The 20153-nt window shown below is 26.4% G+C and overlaps 1 long non-coding RNA gene across 1 annotated transcript in view; it reads left to right on the plus strand.

Moving 5' to 3' along the window:
- Nucleotides 1-242: 242 nt before the first annotated feature.
- The window catches only part of LOC122539014, a 59236-nt gene continuing 39325 nt past the window's right edge, over nucleotides 243-20153 (plus strand). Inside the window, exon 1 of the long non-coding RNA XR_006308970.1 lies at nucleotides 243-711. This is a non-coding gene — a long non-coding RNA (uncharacterized LOC122539014). The remainder of the gene's footprint in view (nucleotides 712-20153) is intronic.

Genomic DNA, 20153 nt, shown 5'->3' on the forward strand with positions numbered 1-20153 from the left:
CCTGCGCGGCTTTCGAAAGCGTACGGAGCGATCCAAGCGAGTCAGTCAGTCAGCCACCCCGTCAACCAGCCACCTCGGTTATCACGTAAGAGTCGTGAGTGGGGCTTTTCGAAAAGGCACGCCGCTGCTGCAGGAGTGGCTTGCTGCTTTCGGTAGTGGGGATACTCCACAGCTCCAGACGGAAACAGAAATAGAAGGGTAGAAGTGCGAGAGATAGAGTGACGCAGTTCGCGAGGAGAAACGCAAGGGTAGCGAAGAGGGAAAGAGAGAAAGAGAGAAGCCGAATTAGATGGCAACAGGAAAGAGGAGATAGGTTGTTGCCGTTCGACGAAGAGAGAACAAACGAGGAAAGGAAGAAAGACGGGGGCGACGGGCGGCGAAGGGTGAGGGTGCAACAGAGACAGAAGGAGAGAATAGGATAGAGAGGGTGGCAAAACGGGTGGAAGGGTAAAGAGAGCGGAGGGATGGAGACCGTGAGAGCGTGAGAGGATAGCGATTGTGCTACAGTCGCACCGCGACACCCCCACGAGTGAAACCGCGCGCGTGCCAATCTGTCCCCTTAGCCGTACACACGAAAAGGGCCCGCGAACAGTGCTATGCTTTTAACGCTACGGCCAAGGATTTCGTCGTTCTCGTTTTTGTCGTACCTCAAACGCGACTTCGTCTCTCCAAACGCTTCCTCGAATGTATCTCGGAGCAGCTTTTAATCGGGTAAGTGGTTACACCAAGACAGTTGGATTTTGTTTACCGATAATGCGTTATTCATAATCGCTAAACGATCCCTTTATCGGAAATCTTCTTAATGAGAGTTTTATTTGGCAAAATATCGGCCGGGAACGTGTACAATTTGATTGCCTAGGAACCTGTTGATGAAATTTCCTCAGTCTGAAACTGACCGCGGTTTCCTTCGCTTTACCGGCCTCATTCTCAGTGTTTCAGTTTTCGTTTGTTGTTTCAATGTGGTGCGAAACCTGTGAAGGTATTTGTAAACGGTTTTAAAGTGCGCGTCAATTGTGTGACCAAAAGAAACTATGTCGTTTGGCGGAACTTTATATGTACATACTACACAAATACTCGATGTTTTACATTGTGTTCTCCACGTGATTTTAATTATTAAAGGTTTATGTCTTCAAAATTCCACTCATGCCCATATTATTCTGAACTTTCTCATGTTTCCTTGGTTAAGAAATGCAATTATTGGCAATATCGCTAATTAGGAGATTCGCTTCAATTCGCGCTCTCTGTCTAGTCGTTAAGTGTTTTTGTTTGTTTTATGGCAACAAACTTACAATTCAATTTAGATCGATCAGTGAATGGTGATATTGTGAACTGATATTGTGAATAAGCATAGACTAAACGTCGAAATAAATCATTGATTAAAACACATTATTCCGGTGTTAAAATTACAATAATATAAAAATATTGTCTCAATTAAATGTCCAACAGCTGTTGTGAAATCACGATGAATTCTTCAACTTTATTGGAAGAGTTTCAGAGGACTTCAAAGAGAGATGATTTTAATAGATAAAGTACCAAATAATTGAATCTGACAGATACATACTTATTTAAAATCTTCCTAGTTATTAACGATAAAAACAGCTTGTCGCTCATATTAATTACAATATACTTTGAAATAAGTTTGCAATAAAAAATATCGCTTTTAAATCGCATAAAGAAGAAAGCCAGAGTAGAAAAGACTAATCGAGCAGACAACTGAATATTGACAGACAAATACGACTGATATTTTCAAAGCAATTACTGCTGAACAGCTTTGTTAATTCGAACTTTTGTTTCCTTCTCGCCCGCATTGTTGATTAGTCGCAGTAACTTATTATTCTGCTTGTTCTCACATGCTATAGCCATTAAATCGAGATATGTATATCGATTTAAAGTGTTTGAATTGAAAGTGATGTTGTTTCTGACATGATTTTATGAATTTCACGTCAAACGAGTGATGTAAATTTCTGTTTTCGAGGGGGAAGAAGTTAATTGACAAAATAAAATATTGCGGGTCTTCGCTAATCTGAAAAGACTAATTTCTCTGTCCAAAAATACAGAAAATCTAAGTGGAAATAGTGAAGCGTGTGAAAGAGTAAATTTCTTTAATGAGTAACTGCAGAGGTCTTCTAAGTGAACACAAGAACCTTGTATGCACGAATACTGTAGACTTCTTTTGTTCGCGGCACCCTTTGCCAATTCATTCAGTAGTGACATATATGTAGCGCTCTTTCCCGAGCCACTATGCTCGTTCCGAGCACCTGTGGACCGGCGTCCCTCGTGAACTCTTCTTTGGAGAACTGCCAATGACTTTCGGCTGACTCGTAGAACCTGTTGATGATCCTCGCTGCTTTTACATTTTATGCTGCTGAATTAAATTAATTTTTTCATACCTTTCATCTAGACGTTTCCTTTTTTCTCACTCGATTCACTTATTAGAATCATGAATGTAATATCTACCAGGCAAATGTAGGAAATCATTATGATAATAATTTACATCGATATTAGATCCCATCCATTTAGATTCCACTGGAAACAAAGTTTATAGTTTCAACAATTCATGTAATCTTACTAATGATAAAATTGTCTAGAAAATGTTAATTGTGAGGTTTGCGATGTTATCATATATTGTCATCATGATAATTGTGTTTATATTATTTACTAAGTTTTGAACTGAATAATATTTTTATAATTACATAGTTTTTGAAAGAGTAAAAAAATTCGATAAAATAATTTTTCCTTAAACATTAATATAATTCGGAAAATTTGGGAAATATGTAATATAATCTCATTTTAGTGATGGGATTTATTTAACATAAATTAATGAGAGTATAGCTCTGAAACTTTTAACTTTATCTTTTATAACAATTCGAATTTTTATTACAAGCACATGTCGCTACCTTGCGGCGAAGTGAGATAACTTAAAAAAGTATGTTTTTCAGGAGAAATAAAAATCTGGTCTTGAACAAAATTTGATAATATTTTATTAATTAAAGAAACAACGTAATTCAAAATAATACGCTTATCAATAATTCATCAACATTTAATCAGCTTATCAGTATTCATTTGTTCATAACGATAATTAAGACAAAATTTATAATAAGAGATATTTATAGAATACAGCACAGTGTATCGCATGAATCAGGAAAACGAACATAATATCTTTTTACTGGTCAAATTATAAAGTTAAATGAGTAAGATTTTTAAAATTGGTGAAGGGTTGCCTTTGCAACATTTTTACAAAATTATGTTTTTTGAATTGCGTTACTTTTGTACTACGTATTAACTACTTAAACTATAAAAGGAAATATAAAGATTTTGAAAGATTTTATTGAACTTACATTAAATATATTTAAGGCAAATTTAGGAAGATCTATAAATATGATGTTCGATAAATTGTTAAATAATTGCTAATTATTTTAAAAATTAAAGTTTAATTTTGTTTATTTTAATTTTGCGTTTATTTTCTCAGTTTTATTTTATCCGATATTTTTTGAACGTCAGTGATAGTATGCATAAAAGAATATATTAATAACATATTTATATTATCAACAAATTTCTATGATTTGTACAAAAATTTCATATGACTCAAATGAATTTTTAGTTTTCTAATCATTACATTCTATTGTGTACATTTACTGTGTTCAATAACTATTTAGAATTTTACAATGAAATGTTTATAAAATTTCATATATCATTTGTTTCTTCATTTCACTTACATATTATGCTTCAAATTTGTACAAAAAGTTTGGACATTTTTAGCAGATGTATTTAGTTTAATGTTGAAGGGAGAATATAAATGTAACTTAAAATGATATATAATTATATATTCTGTTTTGTTATACTGTTAAATTATAATTTTTGTGAAATTTGAATAATTCTTAATATAGACGCTGTCTTAAATTCTTTCTATACAGAGTGTTCACGGATTTACTAATCTCATTGTTTTTCTCGTAAATAATAAATATGGAAAAAAATAGCATTGTCTTTTTGTAAACAATGTGATAGTGTATAAAATTTTTTTGCAATGCATTTCAAATGTGACCTTTCATTTAAAACGGAATTTTTATATACTTCTTTATATTATATAAAAACGTGTATCAGGATGTGTACTATATAGTGTTATGAATATTTTAAATATTTTGTTATAATAATATTTATATAATATGTAAAATATTTTTAATATGTAAAAAATGTATTCATAAAATATTCGAACTTTCTCTCTCGATTTTAACTTTGATCTCGAAAGTCTTGATTTACACTTTTATACAATATAAAAGAAATATGTACCATTACATTTAAAAAATTGAATCCTATCTTCTAAAGAAATAGCAAAGAAAAAATTTCATACACTATTACGTTACCTACAAAAAAGAATACTCTTCCTCTTTTATTTTTTCTTTATATTTACTGTTAATCTTTATATTTACTGTTAATATTTACTGTTAATACATTCATGAACATCCTGTAGTATGAAACAAATACCTATAATTTTTAAAAAACTTAAAAAATAAGAGCGGTAAACATAAACTTGAATTTAAAGTAAAGCAGATGTTAGTTTTCAATCTTAGAATTCATATGAAGATATTACCTGATTATTTGATTGTTTGTAAGATAATTTTTTAAAATTACGTAATAGGATTGTTTTTTTACGGCAAATTTGTTTTCATAGTGCTACAATAGCAGCTAATTTAAAAAAAATATTATTAAGTAGTATAATTACTGCAATAATGATTATTTACAACAAATTTGTTTTCATAATGTTGTAATATATGCACGGATAATTTTTGGAAAATTTCCCAGTATAATTGTTACAACATAATGAATATTATGATAATGATTAATAATTAATAGATATTAATATTATGATAATTAATAATTAATAGTGTTTATGGACAATTGTATTAAATGTAATGAAATATTTGAATATAAAAGTAACAATTTGGTTGAACGTACAGTATCATATTTTTTATGTGTTAATGAAGAAAAGAAGGAAAGAAAAATTACAGAAGAATTTTCCTACGCTTTGTGTTGCAAAACTTCGTTGTGCAATTAAAAAGCAATTCCTGTTACGAACATTTACACAATTTCATGGAGAAATTGAAAAGATTTTCCGATTAGCCGTTTCAGTGGAGAAGTCGAATAGAAACGAAATAGGTGAATTGGTTGTCAGTTCTAATCGCGCAGGAGTCAGGGACAATGAGATTTCAATTTCTCCGATCCTTTATGTAGCTTTCTTCATTTTCGTTACGAAATCAACTACTTTTTGTGTTTTTAATTTCATTCTCGATTGTGTTTTGTATGACCAAAAAAAGCATCAATTAGCTCATGGTACATGAATATAACATTTTTATTTTTTTTTTCTTTCGTTCGCTCATCAATTTTCTCCGATTCTTTATTTAATCTAGTAATTTCCGTTGCTTTATTGTTATTCTACTCTACTGTATTTTACTCTACTTTACTATTATTCTACTTTATCATTTCACTACTAATGAAGTGTTTAAATTGTTATTAGATAATTCTTATTAATTTCGGTGATTATTTCGAATTATGGCATCATCTCCAATTTTTAATTTCTATCGGTATTCTAGTATTATAACAATTATTATTTGTTCAGAAGAAAAAGGTTTTCAGAAATACAAATTTGTAAATTTAATTAATATTTATAGGCATATCTGGATGGAATACCACATCTGATTCAAAAGCAAACAATAACTATCGGTACTATTGCAGTGAATTCTATCTATAATTCAGTCTGTGTAACAAATAATCAAAAAAATGTATTATATTTGCGCTGTTAAAGTTTTTCGGTAGTTAGTTATTCGAATATTAGTTAGCAATTGCTTTTGTTGAGACTGAGTGCCAAGTAGACGACAATATCCTTAATTATTTCCTTTATCCCGTTCACCCGAAGATTCACTAGAGCGAACATTTTTCTGGGCAACATTTCATTTGCTTTTCTCCGCATTCGTCCGTGGCTCGAATTAATGCTCCGCATTTCGTTCTATCTGTGAATTCTCCGTGAGAGTGCTCCAAATGACCTTGATGTAGCGGTGCTAGTGGTGCCAAGTTATGCACGTCCACGAGACGTAGGTTAAATATCATTCGAGCAAATAACAAAAACAGAATGTTCGTTGCATTCTTGATTCATTTAGATTGTTTGCACAATCTTTTCTTCTCGTTTTTTCTTCTACATTTTTATTTACGTAAAATAATAGTAACTTCAGTCAGTGCCGGCAATTGGATGCTAATTATTCTGATTCTAAGCTTAGTCCGTCAACGTCAAAAAAAAGTTTTTAATTTCAAATAGAAATGAATAGTACTAATTATGAAATGTTTCCAATTAATTAGATTTCTTTTCACGTTAGCAGCACGATTATTGATAAGGTAATGTTTTGTATAAGAAAATAAAAAACCTTGATGTAATGTAATTAATACGGAATTAAGCGGAATAAATGAAATGGAAAAATAAAATTTGGAGAACATCAAGTCTTAAATTCTATATTATCAGTTGCTAACAATTACAGAAATTCTTATGGCCATTCTTTTTTATATATAGTTGCAACATTATGTTTAATATTTGACGAAAATTATTTGTACATGATTTTTAAATGAACTTTAGCGTGAAGAACATTAAATTATTGTAGTAAGTAAACCGTGAAAACATAGTCTTTGTGCAATATAAATTTATTCTTTGCTAAACATATTGTTGCATATTATGTATTTTCTGCGTATTATGAAAAATTTATATTTCCCATAAATGCATAAATATTCATAATTTAATAATAAATAACACTTTATCTCACAAAACTTTCAATGTTCTTGCAAATTATAAATTCACCGTAACTTTACTTTAACGGATTTAAAGTTAAAAATTTGTTATTTTCTTAATATTTAGTTTGTGGAAAACTGGAAAAAATGAAGAAAAACGGATTTCAAATACTTACATACGCGCACAAAAATCTATCAAAAATGATTATTCGTTATTAGAAAAATGGAAAGTAAATTTTACCAAACAGTTATAAATGAAATAATGTAAAAAATTTATTCAATTTTTCTAGAATCTTCACTAAAATTTATTTAATAACCATTTCATAATACAATAGATTGTATCTGCTTAACATAATATTTAACTACTATATAAATGTACTTAAAATATTTAAATTATTACACAAAAGTGCTTTGAGGAACAATGTTTGACGAATGTATGAATTTATGACAATAAATATTTTTACCACATTAACACTAACGAATAATAGCTATTGAGAAAATAGAAATAATTTTAAATTTCTTAGATAACAGATTTTGTTTCTTTAAAATAGTGTTATGGTTTTTGCAAATTACAAATTAATTGATGAGAAATGGCTTTCATAGAACAGAATAAAAATCAAATGAAATTATTAAAGGATTGAGAAAGTACATTATTTAAATAATTTTACTTAAATAGCATTCCAAATTAACAAATTAGCTGGAGAATTACAATAGAATGGAATTATAGAAAAATAATAGAACTATAGTTTATAAAATTAATAAATAAATTGATTAAGTAATAATTGAAAATAAAGTTGAATAACAAATATTAAGTAATAATTGGAAATATCATAAAGTTGTTTCTCAAATCATTCTTTATTTAAAAAAATATTACAATGGACATGTCTTGTCTAAGTTGAAATATCTACAATGTTTCAAAGTGATCTCTTTTTTTAAATAGCATATACATATTCTTGCTCAATACAATCTATTTTAAAATAAATTCACTACAACACATTGATCTATCAATGTAATTTAATACTGTATAAAGTTTCACTGAATAATTTATTTTTTTAAATGCAATATCCAAAGTAAAAATTTATGTTTAGTGGAAAATTCTGCTGTACAGATAAAATCTTTTTTTTTATTTTACAATAGTATATTACGCGAAATAAAAAAATATATCGGAATATAATATAATATATAATATAATGTAAAAGATATAACTTATAATTTATAAATCTAAAATGAATAGGAATTAGAATTATTTTCAATAGCAATAAATTTTAAAAGCATGATAGTTACAGCAGAAATGTCAACACTTTGTTGGTGACACTCGTTCGAGCTACTTTTCCCTTTTATTCTCTAGACTGGATGCATTCTTCTGGGTTTGCTGATGGGCTCTGTCCATCGTGACGACCATTAACTATCCTGACGCAATTTTCGCCAAGCGATGGAAAAACTTTCCACTGAAAAATACTATAGCCTAGCGTTAAAACGGTGATTTACGTATATGTAAGATGTATTTGTGACAATATTTGTGACTTTGTAGGTAACTCTTTAACTTTTCGGTTTTACAGTTTCTACTTTTTTTTATTAATATTGGAATTGAAACTTTTAACAACTAAGTAAATACAGAGAAGATTCTAAAATGTTTATTGCATCTATTTTGTACTAAAAGTCGATGAAATCAATTAGTTTTGAATGTTAATCTTATATTCTGTTATAAATTCAGTCAGATAATTTAAAAAAAATTTCACGTATTTTATATTTTATATTTTACACAATTTTTTAGTAGTTTAATGAAGTATTGAAAATGGAAGAACAAAGGATAGAAAATCGAAAAAAAAGACGTATTATCGGTAATGAACTAAATAAAACAGCTTTCAATTTCAAAATTCTACACCATGCTAGAACTTTACTATACAATTAGTAATCACGTAATATAAATCTGAGTATACAAGAGCATAACTGAATCAATAACGATGAAAAATTGTCGATAACTTAAATTGTTATAATTTTATGAAAGAAACTCATATCTATAACAATTCACTTGATCACATTTTAAAGCATAAAACCTACTTTGACAATCTTGAATTCATTTTTTTCAAAAATGATTTCGCATTATGTAATGAGAAAAAGTGAAGATTTTTTTTTTAATTGTAAAAATTATAAAAATTCAAACATTTCTAAAAACATTTAAAATTTTTTTTCGATGTTTCAATAAAATCTCTTCTTTATAACGAGCCTTTAAAACTTGTTTTATTATTATTTTAAATATTTTATTGAACTTTGAATATTAAGATTAAGGGGGTATTCTAGTGTGAAGTGCGTGTTTTTTTAATTTTGTTAGGGAATTTTTTGCAAAGAAACTATTGCAGTAAAATTGACAAGGTTTATTTGTACGTATTTCAACGACGTTTTAAAATTTTTGGGACAAAAGAAGTTAAAATTAGTGGCACTGCATATTCTCTATCATAACATAGTCGCTTTTAAAAAAGGTCATCTCACAGTGTCCATGATTCCGGCCATTCTGCTTGTCGGAAATAAAAAAACGTGAATGTTCCTTAATTAGTATGAGTTTGGCTATAGCAGGTACCAAAACAAAAGAAAAAAGTCGATAATTAAAAAAGTGGCGATACTTTGAAGTTCGATTATCGATTTTTGCATGTTTTTGTTAAACCTCGGAAATCTAAAAAAATATAAAGAATAAAATTTTTTGTTGATTCTGGTAGGGGCTATAGTCACATATGTACTAATTGCGTACTTAAAATTTTCAGTCAATTGGTCAAGTAGACTTTGAGATATCATGGACACCGTTCTGAAAAACATATGTTATACGTAACATATGTTATACTGTTAAACATATGAATAACATAGTTACCAGAAAAATGCCTTTAAAGTTTAGTATTGCGGTAATAATGACGCTGGTCATCGCGTCCTTCAAACGACCATAACTTCGTTAATTTTAGGAGTTCACATGTAAGGTTACAGAGATTTATTTTTGAAACTATGTCCTTTAAGAATATGCAAAAAAAAAGATTGATTTTTTCAAAAGTTCACAGAATACCCTACTAGAATACCCCCTTAAACGAGGAAAATGCAAGAAATGTTTAAAATGTCGTACATCAGGTTGTAAGAGGCCATTAAAAAAAGGATCTTAGTTTTAAAAATGATGGTGAATCGTAAAAAGAATTTTTTTTAGGAATATTTGAATTTTCACAATTTTAGAAAAAAAAGTATCTTTACTTTTCCATCCGCTACATAATCACCTGTAAACTCTAAAATTATTTATAAAAAATTAACTCAGGATTAAAAACAAATATTTAATAAAATAAAAGTCATAAACTTTAAAATAAGATCAAATGGATTGTTGTATGATTTTTTTTACCAAGTTGTAACAGTTTTAATTATCGTTAGCTTTTTATTGTTATTGTTTCAATTATGCTCTTCACTATAAGCATATATCAGAAATTTTAAGTAAATAAAATGCTTGTATTTATTATATATTGTATACGAATTATTTTCGAATGTATGAATTCTTATTTATTCTGCTTCTCACTCAGATGGTAAAAATAACAGGGCTGTGCCGGTAGGATAAATTTGATCAAAATAAATGGTAGGACGCGAGGAAAGTCTGATAAAATTCACAAGATCCTATGATGCACAAACTTTGAAACTTTAATTTTACTTTCTCAAAGTAAATTTAAATTTGCAAGTAAAGTTTTTGTTTACAGAGTTTGATATGTTTTATGTTTTTTCAAAGTTTTATCAAATTTTGAGCTCTTAATTGCAAAACATATCTTGTAATTTCCATAAGTTCTTAACTACTTAAAACAGACTGAACAAAGACGCTGCATCAATATTCTGTACACTTGTTTGTAAGAATATGGGCAATTAAATTTAATGATGAAAGAAGCTATTTCAAGCCATATCGCTATAATACAATTGTTTTATCCACTAGCAAAACAGGAAATAAAAAATTGGCTCATTGGCGTATATAATTCACCTAACTGGAGAAAATATTTCAAACAAAAGTGGTTTCTTATTACTTTCCTTCTTAACGTAAATGTTACCTAAATGTTTTTTAACGTAAATTTCCTTCTTAACGTTGTATTGAATAAAGAATAGCACATAAAAAAAATTTAATACAAGTAAAATTCTATTTATTTGAACTGAAATTTTTGTAAACTATTTATATATAAACAAATTCATATAACTGGAGTTTTACTATATTTTCAAAATTTGTATATAATAAATATAATATCGACAAAAGGTTTGGATACACTTTTACTGCATTTTAATATGTAACTGTATTTGTATTGTACTTGTTTTAATATTTTGCTACATGCTTCATTTTCTGTACATAATTTACTAACGTATTATAATACACTAGTCTAGAAAATCACTATTGATATCAAAGTGATTTCTATTGTATTCTATTGAGTATGTACCGGAGTTAGAAGATCCATTTATTTCACACACAGATCTAAAACTTTTGATTGGTGTATATATTTTCGAGGTAAAATTTTTATTATATAGAACAGTGTATTATTAAAACAGTCGGACATATAGGGTTTTTTCCGTAATAACTCCCCCATCATTTTTGTCGCAAACAGTAAACTTTAGAAAAAACAAAAACGGAAAAGGAAAAATTTTACTATTTTTCATAGGCAACATGTTGATGAAAATAAATTTTTTAAATTTACAATGATGTTCAAGAAATATAAATGTTGGAGTTTTTTTAATTGGTACTATATTTTTTTTACAGATTATAATAGCTGCAGCTGAGACAAATTCGTCGACCTCATACATGATAGGATTAGGTGAACAAAAGAGACAGAAATGAAGAAAACATTGTTTGAAGAATCTGTAACATTTCAATTACTTCAATACACAGAATTCTAAAACTAAATAAATATAAATGTTACAAATCCCATACTGTACAAGAATTACGATATAATAATCTAAAAGACGTATCGAATTTTGCGATTGGATATTAAGAATCAATAACAATGATTCTAATTTCTATAAGAAAATCCTGTGGACAGAGGAGTCAAACTTTGATAAAAATACAGTTAAACTTTGATACAAACTATTATGATACACACACGTGGAGCATTGAAAATCTTCGAATAGAAAGGGCAATTTTGTCGATTTTCTTTTTTTTTTTTTAGATTATTTTCATTTAATTCTTGTACAGTATGGGATTTGTAACATTTATATTTATTTAGTTTTAAAATTCTATGTACTAAAGTAACTGAAATGGTACGGACTCTTCAAACAATGTTTTTTTTTTTTTCATTTCTATTATTTCTGTTCACTTAATCCTATCATATAAGGTCGACGGATTCGTCTCAGCTGCGGCTATTATAATCTGTAAAAAGAAATATAGATACCAATTTAAAAAAAACTTCAACGTTTATATTTCTTGAACATCATCGTAAATTTAAAAAATTTATTTTTATCAACATATTGTCCATAAAAATAGTGAAACTTTTCCTTTTCCGATGTTTTTTTCTGAAGTTTACTGTTTGCAAGAAAAATGACGTTAAATATTTACGGAAATACCCTGTATATACACACATTTTATAGTATCTGAAAACTACTATTTTAAAGTTAAACTGTTATATATAGAGTATTTGTTATTTGCTACTTCGATTTATCATGTCGCTTTTCTAAAATTTCAGTACAAGCTATAAAAATTTTTTAATCAAAAATGTTAATGGGAAGAAAGTATTCTACTATTCTTTTACTTATACTAATTCAGATTTTATATAATTTGCATTAATATAATAATGAAACTACGAAAGTTTCTATTTTTGTAGCTGCATTCGTGCCGATTTGAATTTAAATAAACAACGTTAGGATTTATTTCATTTAACAAATATTATGATTATTCTATCTTGGATATTTTATGATTTTTGTATAGTATATTCATTTCGTGCATTTTTATATTTTTGAATTTTGCATAAATGCATAAAAATCTGCTATATAATAATAATATTAAAAAAAAATTCATATATTTTATCGCAAAATTTAGAGGAATATGTAACAGCAAAATATATACGAGAAAATATTAAAAACTATATTTATCAAAATTTTTCAAGTATTTTTTATCATATTAATTTTCGAGTCTAATTTTATAATTTGATATTGCTGATAATAAGATTTTTAAGCATGTCTCTTTGTAATAATAGTAATAATAAAACTATACAATATAAATCATTGAAAGTCAAAATTAGGTATCTATTTTGCAGATGAGTGCTATTTTTTCATTTTAAAATACTATTAAAAATTAGATAAATAATTAAATCAAAAAAATTAAAAACAACATATGGAGTGATTCCGAAATCACGAATAAAAAATCCATAAAATTATGATATTTAAGTATAAAATATTTTTATATACAGTAAAAATTATTAATTAAACTAGAGTCTGTGTTATATAGAAATTTACATAACATGATGTATGATAAATGATTTCAATTATCAGAAAATATACATATATAGGATGACTCTCGTAATATGCTGACTTGAAATTACTTATAAGTTATTCACTGTACAAAAAAATATTTCAAATAAAAATTATATTGGTTTTCAGAGAAATATGTAATGTTGCAATCGTTTTGTTGTTATTTTTTACTGAAATATGAAGATTACCTTCACTTTTTTAAACGAAATGATGTATTTTTTATTCATTAATCAAATGATGTATTTTTTATTCATTAATCAATACATTCAACATTCTCTATAAAAAAGTATTGATCTATGTAATCGAGAAATTATTAATTCGTGTGAAATCGATCTATTTTAATTCTTTAGTACAGCGGATAATTTATGAATTATTTCAAGTTGTCATATTATGATACTCGCCTTGTGTATATAACATATATTAGTATCGACAAAAATGAATAATAACATATACATATATAATAACGTATATAATAATGTATATAATAACGTGTATAATATAAATGAAAAATAACGTATATTTTCATTAATGGTATAATGGCTGTAATGTATATATGTAAACTACAATGAAGACAACGAAAGTGCAATATTTATATACGGAAGAGTATCTCTCTTTTAAAAGTAATCATCACACCTTGCATTTTGAAAATTCAGTATGATAGATAATATTTTGAGCATTATTTGCGTCTAAATATATTTAAAAAATATTTCGGTTATAATAATTAATGTAGTCATTTTGCCTAGAATTAGAGAACTTTCACGAATTACAGAATGAATTCTTACAAAATGATCTTTATATCTTAATAGAAAAGGAAAGTTATAACGAATTGATTATTAAATTTAATGTTACATGATTTTTGTTCAGACATAGAATCTATGAATAATTTAAATTGATAGTACATCGATATAATAATAAAATAAAGTATCTTATGATTTCTCATAATTTGTAATAAAATGTGTTCAATAAAAAAAATAATGTTCGTCAAATTGAAATGAGATCATATATAGAATATGTGCGAAGTGGGATCCATGTAAACTGAAGCTTATAATCCGACATACTTCCGAAAGTTGATTCTGAATCGCAAAATTCTTTCATTGTGAAAGGTACATATTATCGATGAGTCTTCCTCTTTATTTTTCAACGATTTTTAAATGCCTTTTCAAAAATCGTTTAATTGGAAAAATTTTCATTTAGAATGAAGTACGGACCTAATTAGCTCGGAGATTGGATCATGTTCGCTTACAGTTGTTTTCAAGAAATCTTTCAATATATAAATTCACTAATTATAACGCATATTCTATATGTATTTCATTGTTACTTTGGAGGTTATATAATCATAAAGATAAGTTATTATTATATCTTGTACTTAAATATTTGTATATTTAAATAATAAACAAACGCGCAAGAAGATAATTCACTCTTTTAGGTCACTCGTCAACATCTATTTAAATAAAAAATTTTGAGAAAAAGAATTGAAGAAATATCAAACTAAAATACAATTTTCAGCACTGAGCACATTTCTAGCACATTAAGAGCATTGTGTTAATTCTTTATATTGGAATTTCCTTCATTTCCATCCATGAGAAAGAGGATTGCGAAAGGATTACTGTTCCACATTTTAATAAAAGATTGAAATCAAAAGCCATTACAAATTATTGGATAATAATGCAATAAATATATGTATGTAATTTCCAAGTTAAAAATAACATTATAAACAAGTACATGCAGTAGAAATAATCTACTTTAGCTTCTGTAATGTATTTCATTTGGATTAAATGGATCAGTATTCTTTAGTTAAATTAATTTTTTTCTCAAATACATATTTTTAGGATTGATTTTATACATGTTAATTTAATAAATAAAAAGAAATGCGTGAATATGCATTAAAATTAACTTGTGACACTTGCATTTGTTGAGTGTTGCAAATTCGTTCTTGGTGTATATAACACATAAACTCCATTATATGTATACTATGTATACATGTTGACATATGCAAATTAGATCTATGAAATACAAGTAAGGCGATGAAGTTTTGGTTAATATGTTTCGGATTTTCCGGATTAATTTAAACTAATTTGTAATTCGCAGAACCGCGTTGGAACGACGCAGCACTTGAAATTAAGAAGAATCAGAAACAAATAGCCGATACTCTTGGCTGGTTTGTAGAATCGATCAAAGTGTCGTTGAAGTGTGCAGTCAATTTGTGTTTCTTAGTTTCTGATTTCGTGCCAAGCTTTTGTTTCATTCGCGGTTCTATTCGAATATTTGAGAAAAAAGCATATCAATCCAAATCTTTTAAACTGAATCAAGGATACGAAATATAAAAAACCATTTATTTTAAGAATAATTAATTAGAAATTGATTTTAAGTTTGTAGTTTTCATAAAAGCAATATGTATTTGAATATAATCTCTGCTTTTGTTATCATTTTTAACAAAACAATTTTATATTATATAAGTATTATATATCCAACAGTAGATGTTTTTATAGCTGTTAATCAACATTGATGTATTATATTTACTAATATACAAGTTACATTCAATATATTTAGGTAGACATCATAAATAATATAATTTTATTCATAACCTTTTAGTCATAAAAACAAAAATATAAATTAAATAGAATTGTTATTAAAATTTTGATATAAATTAAAAATAATTAATTTATTAAAATTTTTGTATAAATAAATATAATTACAGTATATAATTATTAATTTATTAAAATTTTTATATAAATTAAAAATAATTGATCAATTTATATTGTTTACTTTTACATAATTCTGTACAAAACTCATACATAAATACATATTTTGTATAAATTTTTTAATAAATTGATGCAAAAACTGTATACAAAAAACCGTTTATTCTACGATCAATACAATCAAATATCTGATTCAATCAATATGGTACAATCAAACACTGAATCAGATAGTATAACAAAAATTGAATAACACAATGTAATAAAAACTAACTATTAACCAATTGAAATCTATAGAGGTAAGCAGATAAAACCTTGGGGTAGAAGAATTTAGCATCGAATTCAGTTTGCAATGCAGTGCGTTAAGAAGAATATATAAGACGCAACTGAAGAATGCTGCTCTTTATCCTCTTATACCACTAAAGAAGAAACATTTCCGTAAGGAGTAGAAATATCCACGGTGCTTACAGTTCAAGTGACATACTGACATAGATATATTTACTTAGACCACGAAACATCAGGGCGTCATTTGAAGATCCATTTTTTTTACATATTTCATTTCCACATAATATATATCCTAGTAAATTTCCTGTACAGTATATTTGTACTGATATTTACAGTATATTTTCAATGATATTTAAATTATCATCTGAAAATTTGTAAAAACTTCACAATCATTTGAGTACTACCATTTATGTAGAAAATTGGCAATTTAGATAATTGTTATAAGTTTAAAAAATTGAAAAATATATTTAAAATTCTTAATGCGTCGGAAAGAATTTTGTAGAAAGAATTTTGAAGAAAAAAAGAAAGGAAAGATCTTTATTTAAAAATTCCTACTTTAATTTTTTGTAGAATGAAATATTTTTTTAATATTTAAAATGCTTTATTTAATTTAAATAATTTAAAATATATGATTTAAAAAAGTTCTTCTATTTCTAGTCTATTATTTAATCTTGCATTTTCGAAACATTGCAATCTCTATGATTCTGTTGGAATATAAATTGTTAAATAAGCGTATAAACAAAAAGTTTTCACATTTTATTATATATGAATTTATAATATTGTATCATAATATATATTTCTTTTTATTTATTATATAGTTACTTAAAATACGAAGTGTAAATTCAAATATAAATCATGTTTGAATATTTTTATGATAGATAAAAGTGATAGGCAAAAGCGTCTGCAAAATAGACAAAAGTGCATTAAAAATACAGGATACGTTTGAATAACATGAAAAAGCGAGCATGTCATGATTTTATTTTTCCATGGAATGATTCCTCATGGAAAAATGAAGAAAAAATATGAAATACTATTTTTTTACTTGACTTTACTTTTATTTACATTTTTTTTACTTTTACTTTTTACTCAAAAAAATTGAGTTAGAACATCTGCTGTGTTTTTATGGAATTGTAATTAAAATATGATCTTTTAAATGTGCCTTATATATAGATTCACAAGATTATTAATCATGATTGTAATTTAGTAACAAGACATTTTGATAACGAATCAATTCTATTAGCTTATCATTACACATACATAATATAATAAATACATACATTATACCTAAAAATTCTATAAGTAAAAGTATCAACTATTTAGACAAAGATTGTTATAACATATATAATTTATATCTATTCATCGATAATAAATTAAACGTACATAATAATTATGTCATATTTGTATCGTTATATTGAACTAATCATTATTTACTAGAAACATAAAATGTAAAAATGATTTCATGTAAATGTATTATCGAAGGCGAAGAAGCAAACGATTTGAAACTAATAGAAAAATTCTACTAAATTATATACATATTATACATATATATAATAAGTATATGTATATAACTATTTACATAACTAACTATATTAAGAAAATTTTTATACTTATTCTGCAGTACGTTCTGACAGATTGTATCTGTTTTAAAATAAATGATATTTTCGTTAGAAATTTCTAATAATTCTAACATAATATCATAAATAATAAACAATAGTGAAATGAAATAAAAATCTAATTTAATTTCAGAAATAATAAAACATATAAAGAAAATTATAAAGAAAATTATATATATAACAATACGTGCATGTATATATGTATGTATATATATATATATATATATATATAATATTGTTAACTATTAATAAAAATATTATATTAATAAATTCATTGATTAATACTATTTTCCATTTTTTAGGATGTTTAGCAATATGAAAGAAGTTTTTCTATTTCTCCCAACAATTAATAATAATAATTATGATTTTCATAATTTTTTAATGGTAAAATAATTTATAAAACTTTGTAATGATAGAATTTAAGAAATGTAGCAAATTATAGATTCTACAAAAATCTAAATAAATTCATCCAAAATAAGATATTTTATAGTATTTTTTGAAGTAAAACATGAAACTATTAAATAAAATTGCTTTACTAATACTAGGCGTACGAATTGATCAATATTAAACTTATATATGTATCAATTGATATACGTTAAATCTATAGATTTTATACCCGATCTAATAATGTTTATTTAAATAAATCAAACATCATTAGAAGAATAGCAATGAATTTTAAGGTTTTCTATAAGTAACATGGTAAACTACGGAAGGGAGTGTAAACTATGCAATAAAAAATTTGACTAGCATAAACCATATCGTGTTTGAGGTCAAGTGTGCTCGGTCGAGCCATCGACAAGTGAAATCCCTTTAGTCTGCACTTTACATTTTAAAACTAAAATATGAATATGGGAAAGCTTCACAGCAACACCACTGTAAAATAGTGCTGTGTACAATGTTTCGTCCTGATTCAATGTTTAGAAAAATTGCAAATCACGCTGGTTTAATCCAAATATATGTATGTCGTTATATTATAACAGAATAATAATTTTCTCATTCACTATAAAACTCTAACTATAGGTAGTAATCGTTTAGATAAATCATTTAAATATTAAAAATTTAAGTCTAGAATAGGTTAGAAAAATGTTCATACAATTAAAAAAATTATAACTGTTGAGACTGAATGTTAGATGATATAATATTGATTACAAATGTCTTCATAATTGTTTAAAAGGAAATTTGTTTACATTTTCCATTTTCTTTTATCATTTTAAATAAAATATCAGATGTAAGAAAATGATTTACAATCGATATGAAAAGAAATTATTGTAAATATTCTGTCCATTACATAGCAAATATTGTTATAATTAGACTGCAGATTTCTATCTGCATTTCTTTATAAGAAACGATGGAAAAATGTATATAATATACAAAAGAATGTGTCCTGAAAAATAATGATTTTGCTTAAATTCGGGTTATATAAAATAATAAAATTTTTTCTATCCTTTTAAATATGTTATAAAGAAACTGTCAGATAAATATAAATTTGTAAATAAGATAGATATGTTCTTAATAAATATAAATATGTTTTCGTGATATTTTATCCATTGATATATATTTTCTTGAATATTACACGCTCGTCAAGTGGAACAAAACTTAGCTAGTCTGACTACAGAACCATTAATTAGAAGTTTTCCAATCGGTAGAAAGAGAATGACGTAATGGTTGGGATATGGATTTTCCTGTAGTGACGGATTTGATTTAATCCTGGATGTACGAGTTGAAATTTATATTGATCCAACTTCCAGCAATTTTATTTATTTTCTATTAATATTGAATATTTCAAACAACATACTTGTATTTAATAAAAATCGAAACGATTAATCTCCTTTTAGATTAATACATAATTCATCAAAATATTCTTATACCCAAAGATTGAAATTTTAATTAGCGCAATTTTAATTTAAATGGCAAATTCAAAATCGTATATTGTAGACTTTTTTATTACATCTCAATTCTACATCAAATAATTGTAAATCAAAATTTTAAAATTTCGTTTATCTTATTACAAAATTGCTAATATTTATAGCTCGAACTTGACTATGACTTGTGAAATTTCATTAATAATGTCAGCATAATTATGTAACAGAGTGCACATATCTAACACGCTTATAATGATCTACGTTGAAAGTAATTAGAAGTATAAATATACAATGTCATTGCGGGGAAAAGCATCGACAGTTTACTTCAATTCAACGCTATTTTCAAAAGAAAGAAAGTGTCGTCAGATAAGAGTAGAAAGGAGTTATGAAAGAAACGAGAGGAGGAGGTGTTCCTTTCGTAGACCACCGCTGGATGATTGCCAATGAATGCTTAAACGTAAGGTACCTGTTGATAA

The sequence above is a fragment of the Frieseomelitta varia genome, unplaced genomic scaffold (assembly GCF_011392965.1).
Source record: "Frieseomelitta varia isolate USP_RPSP 00005682 unplaced genomic scaffold, Fvar_1.2 scaffold_187, whole genome shotgun sequence".
Classification (NCBI taxonomy): domain Eukaryota; kingdom Metazoa; phylum Arthropoda; class Insecta; order Hymenoptera; family Apidae; genus Frieseomelitta; species Frieseomelitta varia.